Here is a 6,311-nt window from a genome sequence, read left to right on the forward strand (position 1 = left end):
GTCTGCTGGAGACGGTCCCCAGCAGACCAGGGACACCGGGAGCAAAGCCTCTGAGGACGCCCCGGCAGCGGGACAGCCTGGGCTGCCCCACCGCCGGAGCCCCTCCGCGGCTTCCCCCGAGGCTTTGCAAAGCCGCAAAGCTGTATACCCGACGTATAAGACGACCCCCGATTTTTGGGGGATGTTTTTTAACATCAAAAGTCGTCTTATACGCCAGAATATACGGTACTCATCCCCAAACACTTGTGTTAAAAGTGTCACCATTCCTGCTTTATCAGCACACTTGCCAGGGGCTAGGTCTACACAACAGCTGGCTGGTACAGCAGGTTGTGTTGGGATTGTACTCTGTTAACTAGACTGACTCACGCTGCCATGGCCACACTGTTATGAGACACTAGTAGAATACATCTATATATATTTACCTGAAGTGGAAATTACAGCTGCTGCTGTGTAGATACACATTGATACTCCCAACATGTCTTCCAGCAAAAGTAGGGATCACCAGACTGTACATCCCTCATAGAAGCAGAAAAAACAGCAATGAGAAAAATGAATGGTCTTTTATATGCAATAAACAAGCTAACATAGCCATAAACTCGTTAAAAAAACACTTGTGCAGATCACTTTTAAAGAGCCTATTTGGTGTTTTGTGTGTTAAGATGCTGCCTTGCAGGTTTTGCCTTCATAGTTTTATGGTATTTGAGCATGCTCCAATTGACACAGAACACGCATACCTGTCAATGAGGGTTTGTACAGGAACTCAAAGGGGCATAAATGTAACATTTTATTTGCAATTTTCCTATTGAAGATAATTGGAACATAATAGAAAAAAGCAACAGAAAAAACAAATGACTGAAAATGAAGGGTGGGAACAAGCTCAAGGCCCGCTTTTGCAAGGGACTGCACACCCACAATGGCAGCTGACCTCAGCAAAACTGGCAAAGATGCAGCATCCCTCAGGATGAGGCCCCTTAAGTAGAGCCCTGCATGGATACAAAATTTGTATCCACAGCCACAAAAATGAGCTGTGGATATCCACGCTGACATCCACAGATGCAAAACCCTGCCGATATAAAGTAGATATCCAGATTTGCAAGACTCTACCCTTAAGAGAAAGACATGAAGATTTAATGAATAAAACACAGAGATTGTGAATTTCTTGAGGCAGGGACAGTCCTTTTTTCCACATTTGTACAGTGCCTGGCACAATGGGGGTCCTGGCCTGAATGGGGATCCTAGGTGCTACCGCAATAAAAATAACAACATGTTGTTGAGTGTTTCCAAAATGAAAGTAAATGGCTAAAATAACGTAGTTCCCAATCATCCTCAAAAGCAAGAAACAAATGAGGATATAAAAGCGACGAGGAGTCCTGTGGCACCTTATAGACTAACTGAAGTGTAGGAGCATAAGCTTTCGTGGGCAAAGACCCACTTCGTCAGATGCATGTCTGGAAATTTCCACTACATGCATCTGACGAAGTGGGTCTTTGCCCACGAAAGCTTATGCTCCTACACTTCAGTTAGTCTATAAGGTGCCACAGGACTCCTCGTCGCTTTTGCAGATTCAGACTAACACGGCTACCCCTCTGATAAATGAGGATATGTCTACAGAGTTTTGTCAGACAAACAGCCGTTTTTCCGACAAAACTTCAGGAACATCCACACTGCAATCGTGGTGTTCTGCAAGAAAATGGAAAGAACAGAGGGTTTTTTCCGGCATTGGTAATCCTCATTCTATGAGGAAGAAGCCTTTAAAAGGCGTGTGTGGATGGGGAAGAGGGAGTCATTTTGGAAGAAGAGGAAAGAGGAAAAGTGCTCTGGTGGCCACTCCGTCCATAGCAATCACAGCTTACAAGCGAGAGCGTGTCAGATTGCTTTTTCGATGAACTTTTGCTTCTTCCAAACGAAGCCTGTAGTCTAGACATAGCCTGAGTTAGCACCATGATAATCAAGCCTTTCGTTTTATCTGCCTTGTTAGTAGAATGGTGACATGCTTGGGGTTGATCGGGTCTTGTCACTACTACACGGAGCTAGATAACTGATTATTAGTGCAACTTGGCCTATGTCGGGATTGAGGTAAATTCTTAAACTAAGCTCACAGCCACTCCTTTGGATATTTAGAATGAGATTTTTCAAGGTGCCTAAGGGATTTAGAGTCCAATTCCTTTAATATAAATAGGAATTGGGCATCCATATCCAATAAGCAGCTTTGACAATCTCAGCCTTCTTCACAAGAGACTAGTTATGCTGGTGTCTTGATCAAAAATTTCACTCACACAATTGTTCAGGATTGCCGGTGTTCAGTTACAGCCTTTTATTAGGCTATGTCTAGACTGCAAGCCTCTTTCGAAAGAGGCTCTTTCGAAAGATACTTTCGAAAGAGCCTCTTTTGAAAGAGAGCGTCTAGACTGCACGCAGAACTTTCGAAAGAGCAAGCCGCTTTTTCGAAAGAAAGCACCCAGTGAGTCTGGATGCTCTCTTTCGAAGAAGCCCTATTTACATTCAAGAACGCCTTCTTTCGAAAGAAGCACTTTCGAAAGAAGGCGTTCTTCCTTGTGCAATGAGGTTTACCGCCGTCGAAAGAAAAGCCGCGTTCTTTCGATTTAATTTCGAAAGAACGCGGCTGCAGTCTAGACGCAGGTGAAGTTTTTTCGGAAAAAGGCTACTTTTCCCGAAAAAACCCCTGAGTCTGGACACAGCCTTAGAGAGGTGGCGACATAGCAGTGGTGCTGTATGGATGTAATCTGTGATGCCCCTTTGGGATCCTGGAAGATGCAAGTGCTACATAAGTGCACAGTCTGTGTGTTTTATTGGTTATTTTTACCCTGGAAAAAGTCACATACCCTGTAGTAATAAAAATAAAAAGTAACAGTATAATGAAATAACCACAGTCTTGTCTTTGTTTTTAAAGTCAACAGACAAGCATACAATAACAAAGTCAAGACTTTTTTTTTAATCTGTGGAGTGAAGTCTGGGCATCTCTTTCCACAACAGTTTAGGACATACAATAAAGAATCACAGAATGTGCTCTGATGTCAAAATTGTTGGTTTTTCATTCTGAGTCACAAGCACTAATGTAGTCTCTCATGCCTGCCACCATTTCGGGTCCCAATTTTTTCCCTCCTGTTCTACTCCAGGTGCAGCGAATGCTTGGCACCAACTTTTGATAATTCGCTCATGCTTTGGAGACTACCTTTCATAGCACTAGTCACTGAAGTTAGTTATCCTCAGCAACTTTCTATAAACCAAACCTATACTGTGAGGGTATGTCTACACTACCTCGCTAGTTCGAACTAGCGGGGTAATGTAGGCATACCGCACTTGCAAATGAAGCCCGGGATTTGAATTTCCCGGGCTTCATTTGCATAAGCGGGGCGCCGTCATTTTTAAAACCCCGCTCGTTCGAACCCCGTGCAGCGCGGCTACACGGGGCACAAAGTAGGTAGTTCGAACTAGGCTTCCTAGTTTGAACTACTGTTACTCCTCATTCCACGAAGCCTAGTTCGAACTACCTAGTTCGTGCTCCGTGTAGCCGCGCTGCACGGGGTTTGAACGAGCGGGGTTTTAAAAATGGCGGCTCCCCGCTTATGCAAATGAAGCCCGGGAAATTCAAATCCCGGGCTTCATTTGCAAGTGCAGTATGCCTACATTACCCTCCTAGTTCGAACTAGGAGGGTAGTGTAGACATACCCAGAGTGACTTATTAATGGAAAAATAGGGATTGTGCTCTCTTTTGCTTCTATGATATAGAAAAGTAAGCATGAATCCTAATTTTAATTTTTTCAGGCCTGGGCCTTCCTGGTTTTTGCTGGAATTTGCTATGAAGGGAATGACAAATCAGAGTAAGCAACATTTCAGCTGTGAATTGAAGGACCAGGACTGTTGAATCTTTATTAGTTTGTTTTCCCTGGAGTTGTTCAGGACAGAGATGTTGTATATTTGTACAGTACCTAGCACACTGGGACCCTGATTGGAAGCTTTGATAATATATTGTAATATAAACAAAAATAAGTAGTGCAAACAAAAATGCTTATAAATAGCAATGCATTCAATTCTTGCAGATTAGTTCCCAAACAGAAGGATACAGTAATAGGTGAAGAGAGAAGAGTAAGGTTAAGTAATCAATCAATCAAAAACAAAGGAAGAGGTTTAAAATGAGATTTGAAGAGAGGGATTTGTAACCCCTTGTGACCACCTGCAACATTTAATTAAATCTCAAACACCTTCCTTAAGCCACTAATGAGCTAGAAGAAAATTTCTAGGATCTTTTTATAACAGGGATTACAAAGAGTAAGACACCGGAGGACAATGAAATCATACAGACCTGAGCAAATTTGATGTTTCTGCCTCCGCACCGAATGGCAGCAATGCTACAGAAGATGAAGTGTGCCATAGGAGCGCTAAGCATGGTGCTGGAGGCTTGTGAGCTGGCAAGAACACTGTGCCCCAGGACTGAACATCTGCCATGAAGGATATACATTTTACATTTTCTGTTGCAGTTGGTGAGCATGATGGCTGCCCTAATCTGAGCCTCCTTTCTAAGGAGCTGTCAATGTGAAGCATATTTGACCGGACACTCAGGTAAGCTGCTGTTAGTGGCAACACTAGTTCCAGGTCCTGAAGACTGCCCCATACAATCACCCTTCGTTTTACTGCTAGCAGAGATTTGTTCGCCCTGCTGAGTAAGTATCACATGCTTTCTCTCTTTCTGCACTAACTGAAAGCATTCTACAAAGCAACTGACTAATGTTTTGGTGCTACCACTTTTAGTAACACACAGCATCCAGCCTGATATGACTATTCTGTAGAAAGCGTTCCAGATAATGAGGCAACAAATATCAAGTACAATCATTCTACTGACAATACCTATGTGTGTTTCTGAAGCAATACAGTTCTTGTAACAGATGCAATCTATACAGAAAGAGCATAGACACATACACGTGAAGAGGAATCAACCTGTTGGCCTATAAAATAGAACAGAGGCTTTTATACAACTGCAAACAGCACAAAAGGTAGGGTATATCTACATGACAGTGTTATTTCGAAATATTTTGTAATAGTCAATTCAAAATAAGGTATTTCGAAATAACGCGTCTACACACAAAACGCATTTCGAAATAGCTTTTTGCTATTTCAAAATAGCGTGTCCACACTGAGTGGATGCTGAATCGCATTTAAGGCCGGATGCAACCAGGCCCAGCAGGGCATCAGGTCACGAGTTACTTTGTGTGGCTGCTGCCTAAGGCTATCTGAGGCCTGTGCTTAAAGACACACCTGGTTCTCGGCTTTCCCTGCTTGCTTGCCTACCTCAATGAGGGATAGCAAAGCATTTTGTCTCTTCGTGCTCTGGTTACCCTTACTCAGGACACCACAGCACTCTGCAACATGGAGCCAGAGCTGCCCCTGGGCACTCTGGTGCTTCTCTTGGACACGTTGCTGTGAGCCTGGCTGCACTTTCTGCAGGCTGCCATCTGGGAGGTCCATTGGGGGGGGTGTCAGTATCCAGGAAGCCCTGCGGGAGAGCTTCCACCCTGTGGAGCACTAAGAGCCTCCCTGATCTGCCCCACTGGGGACTTGTACCTCATTCCTCCCTCATGTCCTTCCACTTACTCCTCCCTAACCCCCCTTCCTGATGTCAAATAAAATACATGTATTTTCATGAACACAAACTCTCTTTATTTAACAAAACTGGGGTGGGAATGAAACTCTGGTGAGACTGGGGAAAGGAGAAAAGAGAGGGTGGGAAAGGGGAGGGGGAAACCTGGAAGGAGGAAGCTCATGGTTGGGGGTCTCGCCGGACCATCTTGATTTTCATGCAAACCTGCTCCTGGGTTCGCACGTGGCCTGGGCTGGTAGCTATCTTGCCAGAGAGAGCCACATCCTTCCATCTAGTGCAGAGATCATGGACTTTGGGGGCATCCCTCCCCAAACCTGAATAAGGTCCATAATCTCCACCAGGGACCAGGAAGGTGCCTGCCTTCTCCGGGCCCTGGCAGGCTCCTGGGAGCTGGCAAACTACTCCTGGGGAGCAGTGGAGAGCTGGCTGCCAGTGGCTTGCTGGCTCATGTTTTGGGGCCACTGGGTCAGGGGCAGTGACTGCTAGCTCTGGGCTGGCAGGCTTGGAGCTGGCACAGGCACTGTGGCCAGAGTCAACCCCTTTAAGGGCTCCAGGGAGCGGGAGGAGGAGGGAAAGGAGTGTTCTTAGTTGAGGCTGGAGTGGCCACCAGGGCACCCTGGGAAGGCTGGAGACCCCCTATTTTGAAATAAGTGTCTGCACAGCGCTTATTTCAAAATAGTTATTTCAAATTTGG

The 6,311-nt window shown here is 45.1% G+C and overlaps 1 long non-coding RNA gene across 1 annotated transcript in view; it reads right to left on the bottom strand.

Annotated features, from left to right (window-relative positions):
- LOC102454855 (uncharacterized) overlaps positions 1-1,400 on the bottom strand; it is a 37,310-nt gene extending 35,910 nt beyond the window's left edge. Inside the window, exon 1 of the long non-coding RNA XR_003086767.2 lies at positions 423-1,400. This is a non-coding gene — a long non-coding RNA (uncharacterized LOC102454855). The remainder of the gene's footprint in view (positions 1-422) is intronic.
- Positions 1,401-6,311: the final 4,911 nt, after the last annotated feature.

The sequence above is a fragment of the Pelodiscus sinensis genome, chromosome 3, assembly GCF_049634645.1.
Source record: "Pelodiscus sinensis isolate JC-2024 chromosome 3, ASM4963464v1, whole genome shotgun sequence".
In the NCBI taxonomy this organism is placed as follows: Eukaryota; Metazoa; Chordata; order Testudines; family Trionychidae; genus Pelodiscus; species Pelodiscus sinensis.